Below are 17,540 nucleotides of genomic sequence, written 5' to 3'. Positions count from 1 at the left end.
GAGGACAGAGAGCGTCAAAAGTGCCCTGGTCATCGCCTCCCTACTAGGACTAGAGGTACACCAGTTCGATGTGCGGACAGCTTATCTGCACGCCAACCTAGATAAGGAGATATACGTCAAGGCGCCACACAGTAAAAGGACCAACAGGGGGGACACCTGGCTGCTTCGCAAAAGTCTGTACGGACTTAAACAGTCAGGTAAACGCTGGTATGAGTGCCTGGTTGAGGTCTTGAAGTCAATGGGATTCACAGCAACCGTGGCCGACAACTGCTTCTTCACCAGGAGAGTGGGGGACTCGCCAGAATACATCCTAGTATACGTGGATGACATTCTCTACATCAGCAAACACGAAAAGAATCGCAAGGCCTTCGCCAACAGACTAAGCGAACACTTCACCTTAAAATACTTAGGAAGAATAAACCGGTACCTGGGCGTGCAGGTCAGTGAAACCCCCAAGGGCTTTCAACTGTCCCAAAAGGAAAAGATAGAGGAATTACTCCACAAATGTAACATGGCAGATGCCAAGGGATGTGATTCACCCATGCAACCGGACTTTCTGAAGAACATGCATGACGAATCACCTGAGTTTGAAGACAACACGCTGTACAGGTCAGTCATAGGCTCACTCCTGTATATCGCTAACTGGACAAGGCCAGACATTGCGCTATCAGTTAATCTATTGTCCAGACACGTAGGCAGACCCACCACATACCACTGGGACGCAGTGAAGAGGGTACTAAGGTACCTGAAACAAAGCGCCAATGCGTGCCTAATCCTAGAACCAGAAGCATCTGACGAACCTGTCCTCTCCTGCTACGCCGACGCTGACTGGGCTGGAGATATCAAAAGTAGGAAAAGCACATCAGGATACATATTCTACTTGAACAATAGCCCTGTGCATTGGTACACAGGTAAACAAATCTTGGTAGCCACCTCGACCACTGAGGCAGAATACATATGCCTCTCCAAAGCCGCCAACAACCTTATCTGGTTCGACGACCTGCTCGCCAGCGTGTGGAGAGAACCAACTTACCCGATAAATATCTATGAAGACAACAAGGCCGCCATAGAAATATCCATGGCCGATGCCGTAGGGCAAAGATCAAGACATATCGACATAAAATACAAACACGTAAGACAGCTCTCCAGAATCGGGTTCATAAAGGCCATTCATTGTGACACAGAAGAACAGACTGCAGACATACTCACAAAACCACTGCAGGGCAAACAACATTCACACCTAGTGTCCAAACTCAATATCCGCCCCGGAGTGCCAATCAATCAGTCAGGCATACAGACACATGTTAGGCATTTAGAGGGGGATTTGTCAAGGGTAAATGCCTTAACTGTGCCAGGGGTCAGCTATAGTGCAGCAGTGCAGGGGTTAATCCAAACTCCCACCTGTCCAGCTCCTCCCACTAACCCCTCCTTACCTAAGTCTCCGCCTTCTGGCATAAAAGGTGGGCACGCTCCTCCTTGCTCTTCAGATCCAGATGTTGCAAGTGTTGTTGAGATGATCCTGTGAATAAAAGAGATTTAATTAATCTACTGACTCATGTCTTGTTGTTGGGCCTGATCCATGAATCCTTGTAACAACTTCGTTGAGTTGTTTTATGCTCTGGCTGGTGTTAGCTTTTGTGGGAAGTATACCCCAAAGGACAGTGCCAGAAACCTCACAGCACCAGAAACTTCAGAAAACAGTGTCAAGAGACTCAAGCCAGCCCTTCCCCCTTTAACCACAGGCAAAAGCACCAGCTGAAAGGAACACTTAAGTAGAGCCATTAAGATAGGAGGAATCAGGCTAAAAATAAGCTCTCCAAGGTAAACCAAAACTCCCTTTTTCCTGACCCCCTGATAGGATTAACTCCTAGGACAGGAAAAACAAGAGACCTGGGACAAAGATTAACCAGGAAAACAAAATCCAGGGCAATCAGAAACACATCAAAACCCATCAAGCTGCAGGAACTTCAAAGGGGAATTAAGCATAAAAGGCTCAGAGTCACACTTTCAAGTTTGCATGCAAGCCAGGAATGCTCAAGCTGTGTCACTACTTTTCTTGCCTTCCTGAATGAAAGGATCCTTTTTCTGGCAGCTGGCTTTCATGTCTATTTCTTCTCAGCATCAGTGACTGTTTCCCAGCTGGGAAACGAACACAGGAAATTTTCTTCCAACACTGTCCAGCAACCGCGTTCTTTGGTGGTCTGGTTTCTTTTTACTGCTAACTCTTCCAAACGTAATTGCTTTCTCCAGTGAATTCCCCTGCATGACACAGCCAAGATAAATGAAACACAGTTTTGTGATTTTGCCAGCAAAACATTAGGACGACAGAATACAAAACTGTGGCCATTTATCCTAGGAGCTCATAACTGCTGGAATGCCTACACCAACATATTGGCTGTCTGATCTTTAGCAGAATAGCAATAGCACTTAGACGTATATACCACTTCACAGTGTTTTACAGCCCTCTCTAAATGGTTTACAGAGTCAGCATATTGCCCCCCAAAATCTGGGTCCTCATTTTACCCACCTTAGAAGGATGGGAGGCTGAGTCAATCTTGAGCCAGGTGAGATCTGAACTGCCAAATTGCAGGCAGCAGGCAGTCAGCAGAAATAGCCTGCAGTACTACATTCTAACCACTGCGCCACCGCAAGTCTGAGAATAATAGAGTTGCAAAGGGACTTCGGAGGTCTTCTAGTCCAACCCCCTGCTCAAGCAGGGAACCCTATACCACTCCAGACAGGTAGCTGTCCGGTCTCTTCTTAAAAGCCTCCAGTGATGAAGCACCCACGACTTCTGAAGGCAAGTCGTTCCACCAGTCAATTGTTCTCACTTGTTAGGAAATGTTACATTTAAATCACTGCTTATTTATTCGATGGATTCATTTGTTTGGGGTCCATCAAACAAAAAAAAGCCCTCGGAAAGAAAGAAAAAGCAAACAGCTATTAAGCCATCAAAACAATTCTTTTTCCGCTGTGGTGACACCAACCGCATTTGGCAAGTTGTCTCACAGAATAAACTGAGCCAGTCCCAGCCTTCTTTCCATTACAATAGTGTCTTTTCCACCTCGAGTTTTGATTCATTCTGAATTCTGACTTAACTAGTAGATGTTCTAAAATTAATTCCTGTACTGGAGCATGTGGGCTCTTTCGCACCTTTACTTCCCTCGCTTCATTAATAGCTAACCCTATGCCTTCACTTGACGAGAGCACATTAGCGCTAAAATGGCAAATGAAAGCAAATTTGATACGACGGCACATATGGTGGCTTCCAGATTTGTATATATGTGTGAATTTTGCTGAACATCCATTCCTGAACACTACTAAGACACCACTTGCCAAAAAAAAATTAAGATAAAAAGGAATCTTGAAATAACTCTACCCAAGAGAAAGCGTAGCGGTAACAGAAGAAGAGTAGCGGTGACAATAGTCATCCTCAATTTGTATCTCGCCTTTCTTTCTGGAAATTCACAACAGAACTATTTTGGGTGACTGATTTGGAGAAACAATTAAGCCAAATGTAATTAAAAATGGAGGGGAATAGAAACATAAGAAGAACTTCAGCCAAGTACAGTAGGCTTCCATTACAAAGAGACTGAGATTCCTTCTGCATCGGTTCCACCGCAGAAAAGAAAACCAACTAATATGAAGTCCAACTACAAAGAAGATGGATGTGGTACAGGTAGTCCTCGAGTTATGACTGGTTAGTTAATGACCATTCAAAGCAGGGGTGAAATCCAGCAGGTTATGACAGGTTCTGGAAAACTGGTAGCGAAAATTTTGAGTAGTTCGGAGAACCAGCAAATGTCACCTCTGGCTGGCCCCAGAGTGGGGTGGGAATGGAGATTTTGCAATATCCTTCCCCCAGGAGTGGGGAGGGGATGGGGATTTTGCAATATCCTTCCCTTGCCACGCCCACCAAGCCACACCCACCAAGCCACACCATGCCCACCAAGCCATGCCCACAGAACCGGTAGTAAAAAAAATTGGATTTCAAAGTTATGATAGACCTCCAAAAAGCTATTTCAGATTCAGATACCCACCCTAGTGGTCACATCATCACAATTTGGGCACTTGGCAACTGGCCTCATGGGACCACAATTTGAGATATTATTTTTCTGGAAACTTTACTTTTGGTTTCCATCAAGAAATGCTCCACAACGAACAATAGGTTTAATTAACGACCATGGTGTTTGCTTAATGACCACCAAGTTTGCTTTACAACTGCATTTGTGCTTAGTGACCACCCCAAAAAACGTTATAAAATCGGGCATGGCTACATGATGACCTGCTTATGACTGTCATGACTTACGATCCTAATGGCAGGCTCAATTACAGTTGTTATCCAAGGACTTCCTGTAGAACTTTTTAGAAAGCTTCCTGACTTTGAAATCTGGTAGAAAAGTTCAACTAAAGCTTGTGTGCTTCAAGAGAATGAATTCAGAGCTCATGGTTACAATCCAATAATGTTTCCAGTTGACTCTGTAGAAGTTTATTGTCCCTTCAATTAGTTAATTTTTCCCTACCTTAGTCAATATTTATAGCTTGCTTCAATAAATGACAGGGATTAATTGGGCTCACCAGGACAGCTTGCGACATGGCTGGAGAAATGTAATTTGGGCAGCATTTTAGGTTGATTCAACATCTTGACTCTGGAAGGTACGATCTGTTAAAAATGTTTTTGTTATTACAAAGCCCAAGCCATCAGCCTCAAGCTGGCTTCTTCATGCTGAGAGTAAACTGATGTGTCAAGAGGTCTGAAAGTTCCAGATTTTAGCTTTATCCCATTATATAAATTGTTTAGTTGTCTTTAAATAATAGCTTTGTGCCACAACCTGCTACTCTGGAAAAAAAATTTGCTCTAGACAAATTTCTGGGATTATGGGAGAATAATTAACTGGGTTTTTCAAATTAAAAGCACTCATCAGAGTCAGTGGGAACCAGATGGTGGTTCTGTGCTGACCATAACTGGACGTGAGAAAGAAATGAAAACAGCAATCCAGATTCATTGGCCATTCAATTCCTCCTAAAAGGGCTTAGATCAAAAACCATAGAGGGATGACATCTCCACATTCAAGGTTTAGGAGGAATAATTTGGAACAGAAATACTGCAAAATTAAAATGAGTGCAACGGGCCTACCAACGATAGCCCAGCACCTGCCATGTTGAGATGCAAATTATTCTAATTATATACGATTAGAATATGCAATTTAACTGCATCTCCCAAGCTCATTACAGACTTCTGCAGTGGCTTTGGGTGATAAATGGGTTTCAAACAGATATTTTTTCCATCGATGAAGCTTATTCCAGAAGAATGACCTTTGTGTTCTAGCCAATATACCTTACATCACCAGATGCTGGGGATTAACCAAAGCAGATGGGCATCGCCCAGCTTGAAAACCTTCCTATGGCGTCTATTGGTCACTGTCGGAAGGATGAATGCTGCCTGAGCTACACGGACCATCAATTTCAACCAGCTTGAAATTCATATTTTGGCGGTGGCTGTCCATTGTCTAGGAGGTATTGGCAAAACATTGGCTTTGCTAGCAATGCCATTGAGACCAACGACTGGAAGAGGATCTGTAGAAAGGATAATTTATTGCAGGAGGAGTAAGCAATCTCATGCAACTTCCAGAATGTTCTGCGTCTATCCTAATGTTCCTACCTCTCCATAGAAACGAACATTGGCTGACACATTTGGATGGTGGTGAAGAGTTTATTTTCAGAGGAAGAATGGCTGGGAAAAACAAACATGTCCACTAAAGAAAAGTAAAGGTAAGAGGAAACGTTTCCACTATCCAATTGTGTCCGATTAGAGGAGGAATACTCATCTCTATTTCCTAGCTGAGGGAGCCAGGTAGTTGTCAACTCGCGAAACTTTTCTGACCTGCTCCCGAGTTGCCATAGGCAGGGAGTTGGGAAATTGCACCTCACAGCTGCACCAAGGAATTCACACCTCGTGTTGTGGCCCTCCAGCGGCCTCCACAGATTGTGGCTGATCCTGACAAAGACGAGGCTGGTGTGGTGTCACACCAGCAGCCTGCGCAGCCAGTGCTCATGTCGGACAGCGAGGAGGCTGAAGAGGATGTGGTGCCAGAGGCAGAGACTCAGCCAGGGCCTTCAGAACTTCCAGAGGCTCCTTCAAGTGGAGAGAGCGAAGTGGAGGAGCCTCTCCTCAATGCTCAGGCACGCAGGGCTGCCAAAAGGCAGGAGTGGCTACTCAGGAGGAGGAGGTCTACTCGAGAGTAGGGCTTGAGGATAATTGGCCACTCCCTTAGCTTATTTAAGTCACACGTAGCTAGTGCTTTCTTGCTGGAAACAACTCGTATTTATTATCAGAGTATTTTGGTTTATCATATCTTGTTTTCTGAGCTGGTTGCCAATCTTTGCCAGTCTTGTTTATTCTTGCTACTTAATAAATTTGATAAGGACCGTTGGTGTGTGTCAATATCCTCAGAAATCCGGAGCTAGGGCAGAACACCTCAGTCAAAACAAACCACCTCCTAGCTGCCCAAAGTCAAGGCCATCTCCACAGAGACCCGCAACAGCCAGAGGGAGTGACTTCTACGACATGCAAAATTGCTTCATTGGGGAATGTGACTGATGACACACCTTGGTGGGGGAGGGGGCAACAGGGTCAGAGGCAAGGTACAAACTGGGTGAAGTCAGAGTTGGCTTCACTTAGTTCTTGCCGACATGGCATTCCTAATAAACAACCTTATTTTTCTTGCTAAATAGCTTCGGCCTCCTAATTTTATTAGGGCATCGGTCGGAACCCTGACAGCAGTCAGAAGGCACTTCTGTGATCATGTGACCAGCATGACTATAGGCCAAGGCACACGGAACACTGTTACCTTCTCACCAAAGTGGTACCTATTTATCTATTTGCATTTGCATGATTTTGAACTGCTAGGTTCAAGTCAATCAAACAACCAATGGAACAACTTGCCTTCAGATGTTTGGGTGCTCCATCAAACTTTCAAAAAGAGACTGGACAATCATTCATCTGAAATGCTCGAACAGGGGGTTAGCTAGAAGACCTCTAAGGTCCCTTCCAGCACTATTATTCTAGGTTCTAGGTGGGCAGGAGCTGGTCAGGAATGTTGTACATCAATTGGGACTCGAACCTGGGTTGAGCTTTCCAGCTGTCAAGCTTAGTGTCTTTAATTGCTGAGCCATCACACTATGAGGAGCTCATAGCTGAAGTCCAGCAGCATGGAACACACCTTCCAAATTAAATGTTTTTCAGTGAGATCGGTCTATCAGGGCAACCTGGTCTACCCAATTATGGGACGGAACATACTGCTTCCACTTTCGCCTTTCAGACCTGATCCAGGAGATTTCAATCCAGGAGTAAAGTCAAGAAAGCTTTGAAAGGTGATTGACATCTGTGGGCAAACCAGGCCTACTTATACCTGAGACCAACAGGCAAGAAGGCATTGATTTAATTGAGCCTTGTCTGTGCTCTCCATGATTGAAAGGTCATGAGATAGTAAGTAATTATCTCAGTGTGCAAGGACAATGCATTCCCAAAAGGTTGGTGCTCAACCAGGTTTATAGGATTGCACACGGTCAAGGAGATTTGACTGGATTTCTAGCAACCGGAACTAAAATATATCTATAATAACTCATCCCATTTGGAAGCTCTGCTGGTCCTCACACTGTCCTGGGAAAAGGCCTTGCTTTGCTGAAGGTTAAGATAGGAAGGCAAAGGTTAGAGTTAGGGTTAGGAGTGAGAATCAGGAGTGAGGATTAAGCATAGTAATTAAAGTACTGAAGCAGGCAAGAGATGATGGATAGATGATTTTTCGTTTTTGGTGTTGTTTTGATTTGATTTGATTTTCCTCTCTCTTTCCTTTTTTTCTTTTGTAGGTAGATGACATGATTAGAAGTTAGATAGGATAGAAAGAAAAAGTTTTTTAATAAAGGATGGCATGATTAAAAGTTAGAATAAGAGATAGAAATAAGAGAAAAGGGGAATATTAGTGTATACCCTTTTATATAATAAAATAAGAATAATAGTAAGAGAAAATATGGAATAATTGAATAATGACAGATTGCAACTTTATATAAATATATATTACTATTAGAAATACATCAATTGGATTGAAAGTAATAACTATGATTAATGCTATTAGTTTTATCTGTATTAGAATATATGACTCCGAGGTGCCACACTGTTCACGCATTGATATGTTTGTAAAAAAATAAAAAAATAAATAACTTATTTTTTTAAAAAAGATAGGAAGGCAAGGAAAGCATTGAAAATATTAGGTGATTGGGTGAACAGTGAGGTTATGTGCCAAGAAGATTTGTCTATCAGAGGGAGGGTCAATGCATAAACCCTGGTAGTTTTTATTTACTTATTTTTTTTCTCTCAGCCTGGCTTTTATTTGGACCAGGGGTGAAATGCTCCCGGTTCGGACCGGATCGCCCAATCCGGTAGTGATGGAGGCGGGTGGTTCAGAGAACCGGTAGCAAAAATCCCTGCCTCCTGCCACGCCCCCATGCCCAGCTGAGCTGCGCGATCATTAGAGGCTTTTTAAAATTATTTTTAAAAGCATTTTTTCTACAACCTCTTCAGCTGAAAAAATGCTTTTAAAAGTAAAAAAAAAAAAAGGCTCTGATGATCGTGCAGCTCAGTTGGGATCGTCAGAGGCTTTTAAAAGAAAAAAATAGCCTCTGATGATCAGGCAACTCAGCTGGGATCATCAGAGGCTTTTAAAAACATTTTTTTACAACCTCTTTTAAAAAAAATTGGCCACACCCTCCCAGTCACATTACCCACCCACCCACCAAGCCACGCCCACAGAACCGGTAGTAACAAATTTTACATTTCACTACTGATTTGTGGTGAAATTCTTAGCTAACAGAACTGGAGAAAATAAGGGTCTTTTTTCTTTAAGGTTTTTACCAAGAAAGACATTCCTTAGAAAGTTATTTTGTTGAATGCTTATAGTTATCTTCTGGGAAGGGATTTCTTTTAAAAACTGGGGGAAACCCCTTGGATTTAAGAGATATTTAACCAATGGAATAGCTTGCCTTCAGAAGTTGTGGGTGCTCCATCACTGGAGGATTTCAAAAAGAGACTGGACAACCATTTGCTTGAAATGGTATAGGGTCTCCTGCTTGAAGTGGGGGTTGGACTAGAAGACCTCCAAGGTCCCTTCCAACTCTGTCATTCTATGTTCTGCTGTACGTTCTAGCCAATACTGAACCCCTGATCAGTGGATTCCCACCACTTTTCCAAAGAAGGTACCATTCATTCTGTATTCCTCAATAGAGACTTATCTCTTTTGCTGTCTATGCCTCACAGTTCCTGAATTCCTAGCTCAGTGATGGCTAACCTTTTTGTCATCGCGTGCCAGGATCGAGGGGGGTCGCACACATGTGTGCCCACACCCATAATTCTATCCACCCTGCCCCTGCGCATGCGCGTGTGATCCCCCCCGACGCTCCCTCCATTCCTGGCACGCAATGGCAAGGTAGGCCCGTTTTTTGCTCTCCCGAGCCACCAGAGTCTTTCTAGGAGTCTGGGGAGGGCAAAAACAGCCTTTCCCAGAGGAAAGGACCTCGGAAAGGACCTCGGAGGCCCTCTGGAGGCCAGAAACAGCCCGTTTGCCAACTTCCGGTCCCACCTGAGTTCACGTGCCCACTGATATGGCTACACGTGCCACCTGTGGCACGCATGCCATAGGTTCGCCATCATGGTCCTAGCTAATAGCCATCATCCATCAGCCCCACTGATAAAATATCTAAGTATGTGAAATTGAAATAAATAAATCTAGTTTAGTGAAAAGAAGGACTCGGGGAGACATGATAGCAGTGTTCCAATATCTCAGGGGATGCCACAAAGAAGAGGGAGTCCAGCTATTCTCCAAAACACCTGAAGGCAGGACAAGAAGCAATGGGTAGAAACTACTCAAGGAGAGAAGCAACCTAGAAGTAAGGAGAAATTTCCTGACAGCGAGAACAATTAATCAGTGGAACAATTTGTCTCCAGAAGTTGTGAATGCTCCAACACTGGAAGTTTTTAAGAAGAGATTGTCTGATGTTAAGGTTTCCTGCCTAAGCAGGAGGTTGGACTAGAAGACCTCCAAGGTCCCTTCCAACTCTGTTATTCTATTCTATTCTAAATGTGTACTCATCTCTCTGTCTCTTTTCCCACAATCTTCTCTTAAATTGAATTGTTCGCTCATCACTTCCACGCTGCAGGGATCTGGCCAAGACATATGGAAAGTCATCCTAAACACTGTTGAATGAATAGCGTCAGCAACAATCATCAGCACCAATAAAAACTGAGTAGGATTTTTTTAAACAAAAAAAAATAGAAAATCAAAGATTTGAATGCCCCACCTCAGCCCTGAATTCATTAAATCACCTTGAAGAGGTTACCATCCTCTGGTATTCATTCTTTATCTGCCCAGATAATGGAAATTTAATTACCAAAAGCTTCATTAAATTTCTCGCAGATGAAAGCATATGCTTAGGACAATTAAACCGCTATAAAAGAAGGAAATATAAAACTGAGAGATTGCATCAGCTCTCCTCTCATTCATGTATTAATTCCCTTACAAAATTGTGCAACTTGTACCTTTTCACTTCATCTGAGACTCCTGGGGTTTTGTTCAGGGGTGAAATCCAGCAGGTTCCGACAGGTTCTGGAGAACCGGTAGTGGAAATTTTGAGTAGTTCGGAGAACCGGCAAATACCACCTCTGGCTGGCCTCAGAGTGGGGTGGGAATGGTGATTTTGCAGTATCCTTCCCCTAGAGTGGGTGGGAATGGTGATTTTGCAGTATCCTTCCCCTGGAGTGGGGTGGGAATGGAGATTTTGCAGAATCCTTCTCCTGGAGTGGGGTGGGAATGGAGATTTTGCAGTATCCTTCCCCTGGAGTGGGGTGGGAATGGAGATTTTGCAGTATCCTTCTCCCAGGAATGGGGAGGGAATGGGGATTTTGCAGTATCCTTCTCCTGGAGTGGGGTGGGAATGGAGATTTTGCAATATCCTTCCCCCAGGAGTGGGGAGGGAATGGGGATTTTGTAATATCATTCCCCTGGAGTGGGGAGGGAATGGGGATTTTGCAGTATCCTTCCTCTGCCATACCCACCAAGCCACGCCCACCAAGCCACACCACACCCACCAAGCCACGCCCACAGAACCAGTAGTAAAATAATCTGGATTTCACCACTGATTTTGTTGTTGTTGTTGTTGTTTTATTCAAGGAGAAACCTTTGTAGTAACTTCAGATGTTGCTTGAACGGAAATCCAATGATCATCAAGAAGGATATCTGTCTTCTGGTCTGTTTTCATCAGAACATTGTCTTTGGGGTGGTTTCAAATTTTCTCCGGATTTTTGCTCATGAGGACTCTGAGTAAAATGTCATTTGAATATCCTGTTCTTGTGCTGCATACGATTCTAGTTTCCAGAAACTAGTAAGCCCATCTGAAATAGCTCCATTCCACTTTTGGACCCTGTCCTGATCTGGAACATTATAGGTAGTCCTTGACTTACAACAGTTCATTTAATGAGTGTTTGAAGTTACAACAGCATTGAAAAAGGTGTTTGATGACCATTTTGTTCACACTTACGACCGTTGCAACATCCCCATGGTCACGTGATCAAAATTCAGATGCTGACTCATATTTAGGACAGTTGTGGCATCCCAGGGTCATGTGATCACCTTTTGCGACCTTTTGAGAAGCACAGTCAATGGGGAAACCAGTTAATAACCATGTTACTAACTTAACAACTGTAGTCATTCACTTAACATCTGTGGCAAGAAAAGTCGTAAAATGGGGCAAAACTCAATCAACAAATGTCTCACTTAGCAACAGAAATTTTGGACTCAGTTAAGGTCATAATTCAAAGACCACCTGTATAATGATCTTACTTGAAGGGGTACGTCAACTTGAAGAATAGGATAGAATAGAATAGAATAGAATAGAATAGAATAGAATAGAATAGAATAGAATAGAATAGAATAGAATAGAATAGAATAGAATAGAATAGAATAGAATAGAATAGAATAGAATAGAATAGAGCTGGAAGGACCTCGGAGGTCTTCTAGTCCAACCCCCTGTTCAGGCAGGAAACCCTATACCATTTCAGACAAATGGTTGTCCAATCTCTTCTTAAATACTTCCAATGTTGGTGTCAGGGTTCTGACGGATGCCCTAATTAAATCATGAGCCTTGAGCCAAGCTTCAAAAGAAATCCAGTTATTTATTACAAGTTTCATTCCGGCACATTCCAAGTGAAGCCAACTCTGACCCATGTAATTTACGACCCAATCTTGACCCTGTTTCCCCCCCTCCCCACAGGGTGTGTCATCAGTCACAACGGAGCAATTTTGTAGAGATCACTCCCCTTCGGCCACTGTGGGTTACCCTGGGAGACAGCCTTGGAAGAAATATGTCTGAAATGTGCTTTTGTTTTTGTCTGACATGCTGCTTCGCCATTTTCCCATCCCCCTTGCCTATGGCAACTCGAGAGCAGGCCAGGGATGCTTTGTAAATTGACATTTGGAGAATTCACTACTTCTGGAGGCAAGTTGTTCCATTGATTAACTGTTCAAACAGTCAGGAAATTTCTTCTTAGTTCTAAGTTGCTTCTCTCCTTGATTAGTTTCCATTCATTGGAATTAAGCCACTTTTCTCAGTGCCTCAAATCCAGCTTTGGAAATCAACCCAGGAAGTGTGGCTTCTGCACATTTACAGAAGGACTTTTCTGCATCTGGGTTAAAGAGGAGCAGCAGCTCCAGTCTGTCACTTCCGAAAGGAGTGTCATTTTGGTTTACCTTCAACTCTGAATGAGTTCTTCCATCAAATCAAAGTGTCCTGTTGAAATACAGCCTTTGTGGTAGGCACATCTTTTTAGTCAAAGCTAACTTTCCACAGACCTTGGGCAAAATGTCAACAGTCAATTACCCTTCTCCGGTCTGTTCCCCTCCAGGTATGTCTTCCTGGGACGTGATATAAGTTGTAGCCCTGTTGTCAAGCCTTGTGAGGCTGTCAAACTCAGGAAACAAGAGGCATTTGGATGCCTGGAAAGATCTCTATTGCTGGTAGGGTGATATAACACAATCGTGAAAGGCTGTCAAATTAATTCTCCCACTCAACTTTGATTGATTATATGCCGTCAGGCTGATGTTGGCTCTTAGGAATCACACAGGCCTTCTCCAGAATGAATTGTCCACAATCTTGCCCTTCAGATCTTCCAAAAATTCAACGATTGCATCTACAATTAAGTCCATCCACCTTGCTTCTGATTGTCCTCCTCTTTCCTTCCACCTTTCTTGCAATTAAGGCAAAGAAGGACTGAGTCTCTTTGTCATGCTTTCTCCTTCCATAGCCTTGAGGGTCTCTTTTGCTATGGTTCTTTTTCTGTCCTCTCTTTCCCAGAGACTTCTAGACATGCCAGCATGTCAATGCATCTGAAGATATCATGCTGGGAATGACTATTAGATAGATAGATAGATAGATAGATAGATAGATAGATAGATAGATAGATAGATAGATAGATAGATAGATAGATAGATAGATGGATGGATGGATGGATGGATGGATGGATGGATGGATGGATGGATGGATGGATGGATGGATGGATGGATGGATGGAGGGATGGAGGGATGGAGGGATGGAGGGATGGATGGGTGGGTGGGTGGGTGGATGGATGGATGGATGGATGGATGGATGGATGGATGGAGATGGTAGGTAGGTAGAGTTAGACATATACAGTAAAGAAAAAAGAAAGAGGAAAGAAGGAAGGAAGGAAGGAAGGAAGGAAGGAAGGAAGGAAGGAAGGAAGGAAGGAAGGAAGGAAGATATGAGAGAGAGAGAGAGAGAGAATGAGAGAGAGAGAGAGAGCACATTTAGATATATACTGCTTCACAGTGCTTTCAGCCCTCTCAAAGTGGTTTACAGAATCAGCATATTGCCCCCAACAATCTGGGTCCTCATTTTACCCACCTTGGAAGGATGGAAGGCTGAGTCAACCTTGAGCCAGTGAGGATCAAACCCCTGGCAGCAGGAGTGAAATATACTTACCTTCTCTACCGGTTTGGAAGTGCACACACCCCGTGGGCGTGGATCTTCTGCGCATACACAAACCCTTCTGTGCATGCGCAGAGCAGGGGTGGGTTCTAATTTTTTTTACTACCGGTTCTGTAGGCGTGGCTTATTTTATGGGTATGGCTTGGAGGTCATGTGACTAGGTGGGCGTAGCTAGCTGGTCAGAGTCATTTCTGGAAGGTCCTCGCACTTACGACCAGTCCTCGCACTTACGACCCAACTCATTTGTTTGCTTTTAACACTAATCAGCTGTAGGACGGCCCTTTGAAGCCCAGTTTTTTTCCCTGTAGTCATCAGCTGGGACTCAGGAGGCAGCAATAGATTGGGGGTGGGACCAAATAAAAGGTAAGAATAACGTGGGTGGGGGGGAGGGCGGGGGGAGAGAACCGGTTCGGTGACGTCATATCGTCACCGCTACCAGCTCGGCCGAACCGGACCGAACCGGGAGGAACCCACCACTGGCGCAGAGGATATAAAACAGGTTAGTTCCTGGTTAAAATCAGGAAGTAATGACTTCCTACTGGTTCTCCAAGCCACCCGCCACCATCGCTAGCAGTTCAATCGAACCGGTCTGAACCGGTAGCATTTCACCCCTGCCTGGCAGTCAGCAGAATTAGCCTGCAGTACTGCATTCTAACCACAGCAGATAGATAAATAGTGACAGACAGACAGACAGACAGACAGACAGACAGACAGACAGACAGATAGATAGATAGATAGATAATAGATAGATAGAAGATAGATAGATAGATAGATAGAAGATAGATAGATAGATAGATAGATAGATAGATAGATAGATAGATAGATAGATAGATATGGATATTATAATTATTAAATATGATATTGGAAAAGATTGAAGGGCTCACATGATCACGGGGATGCTAAAAATGTAACTGTGAAAAATGGTCATAAGTCACTTTTTTCAATACCATTGTCACTCTGAACAGTCTATCTGCATTAAGCTGGAAAACAGTTTCAATACACTAGCACTGAGCAACATTAATGCTAGTTTAGAAATCATTGGCATGATTTTTAAACTAGCACCTGTGATTCTCAGTGCCAGTGTCAATCTATCATTCAGAATAGATCTGGAAGGGACCTTGGAAGTCTTCTAGTCTAACCTTCTGTTCAAGCAGGAGACCCTATAACATTTCAGACAAGTGGCTATCCAGTCTCTTCTTAAAAACCTTCAGTGTTTCAGCACCCACAACTTCTGAAGGCAACTTCTGTTCCACTGGTTAATAGTCCTCACTGTTAGGAAGTTTGTCTTCAATTCCAGGTTGCTTCTCTCCTTGATGAGTTTCCATCCATTGTTTCATGTCCTGCTTTTTGGTGCTTCAGAAAATAAGTTGACTCCCTCTTCTTTGTGGCAGCCCCTCAAATATTGGAAGACTGCTATCATGTCACCCATGGTCCTTCTTTTCTCACGGGAAGACTTTATGTAGCCTCAATTTATTATAAACATGACCATCCATTGTGTCAACCCTGAAGTTGACCTGACCAGAGCCATATTGGAGCTTCAGTGTTGCCACACTGGAACTGAGGGAAAGGTAAGGGGGGATTAGAGACAGAGGGGGTTGTGTAGCCAAAATAAAATACATTCTCTTGAGAACCAAGGACATTCTCACACCTGGACTGTGGAAGGAGGAGTGAGGTCCCCAGACAACTAAATACTGTCTTGTGGACCTTGTTTGGGTTGTGGGAAAACTTTCTCTTTGAATTAGATGAAAACGGCGGGAACCTTCAGAGTCGGTTTTCACCAGATTTGTGCCAATATGATATATCCAATAAAGCTACTCTTTGAGGAATTCATCTGCCTCGAAATTTTGCTTATTATGGGTTTATTACTTGGAACCCTGACACATTGTTTCTTTTTTTTAAAAAAATATTTTTTTATTAAACAGTTTTGTTTTGTTTTTTGAAAACAAAAAAGAATCTTTTAAAATGTACTTTGAGGATAAGTAGATTAGTCTAGTTTATGTTTGACTAAATGAAATACCTTGTATTTTGCTCTGGGAAGTCGTGGGGGGAGGGTGGGATGAAGGGGGGCAAAGGGTGGGGGGAACAGGGGGGGAATTTTTTTTCTTTTTTGTAAAACTTTTCAATAAAAAAAAAGAATCTTTTACAATTTTCTTCTTTTCAACAATTTCCCATCGGTGAACATTTCTTACATTTCCATTTTTTTCTCCCTTATTTCAATTTATCCTTTGTACATATAATTCTAATATTGATTGATTTACGTATATACATATAGATAACAGTGTACACAATTTCATTCCTACGGTCTGCACCTGTTCTGTTTCCTCTTGTTTGTTACTACATTTCCACTCCTATATCTTCCTTATTTGATCTTTCCTTGCCTTTTATCTCTCTCCTCTAACCATTCATACCATTTCTCCCGCACTATATAACATTCGGTTTCCTCCTTTTCTTGTACTTCCTTTGTAAGTTTGTCCATTTCTGCACACTCCAAAACTTTTCTAATCAGATTGTCTTCCATTGGTATATTGTTATTTTTCCAATTTTGTGCATATATTATTCTTGCTGCTGTTATAATATGTATAATTAAATATTGTGGGGGTTTTTTGTTTTTTGTTTTTGTTGTTGTTGTTGTTGTTGTTTTGGGGGGGGTAAGTCCCTGGGAGTATTCCTAATAAAAATATTTCTGGCTTCATCTCTATATGCTGTTTGGTTATCTCTTCTAATTGTATTCTAATTTTACTCCAATGTTGTTTTGCTTTGGGGCACGTCCACCACATTTTTTTTTATTTTTTATTTTTATTTTTATATGCCGCCCTTCTCCGGAGACTCAGGGAGGCTTACAATGCGTTAAGCAATAGCCTTCATCCTTTTGTATATTTTATACAAAGTCAGCTTATTGCCCCCACAAACCGGGTCCTCATTTTACCCACCTTAGAAAGGATGGAAGACATGTTTCTTGTCTTACCTTCTGGTGCTTTGGAAATAAGTTGACCCCCTCATCTTTGTGGCAGCCCCTCAAATACTGGAACAACTGCTATTCCAATGTTTAATCCAGTATTTCAGGAGAGAATAGTGTCCTGAAACTCTTTTGCAGCGTTATACTTCTACCAAAGCAGCTGTTTCTCAGCCAACAAGTCGTTTCCAAGGAATGCTTTTTGGAACTCGCACATTTTCCCACGTGATCTGTCTTAATTACCTCTCCCAAACGTGACAGACTTCTCTCCACTTGCAGTAACTACTTTTCCCTTCTTTCCTTCTATGCCGGCATCTCCTGCAATAAAAGTACCTTTTGAGAGGCATTTTGTCTTCAAGTTTTCTCCTCAGTGACGTTCTGATGGCTATTATTCTTCCAAAGGCAAGGAACGGCTTCTGAATCTGGACAGCTCTCTCAGAAATTATTGGGGCATTTATTTCAGGAACCCATTCATCATAATCCCCCTATTCAGTTTTGCTGTTCATTCGCTCTGTTCGCATTGTTGCATAATGCT

General features: G+C 42.9%; 1 long non-coding RNA gene across 1 annotated transcript in view; it reads right to left on the bottom strand.

Moving 5' to 3' along the window:
• LOC132709026 (uncharacterized) overlaps nucleotides 1-17,149 on the bottom strand; it is a 51,878-nt gene extending 34,729 nt beyond the window's left edge. The window contains exon 1 of the long non-coding RNA XR_009620087.2: nucleotides 17,018-17,149. This is a non-coding gene — a long non-coding RNA (uncharacterized LOC132709026). The remainder of the gene's footprint in view (nucleotides 1-17,017) is intronic.
• Nucleotides 17,150-17,540: the final 391 nt, after the last annotated feature.

The sequence above is a fragment of the Pantherophis guttatus genome, chromosome 3, assembly GCF_059756535.1.
Source record: "Pantherophis guttatus breed Tessera chromosome 3, ASM5975653v1, whole genome shotgun sequence".
Lineage (NCBI taxonomy): Eukaryota > Metazoa > Chordata > Lepidosauria > Squamata > Colubridae > Pantherophis > Pantherophis guttatus.
The sequence above is the reverse complement of the archived record's forward strand: the minus strand, read 5'-3'. Positions and strand labels throughout refer to the sequence as shown.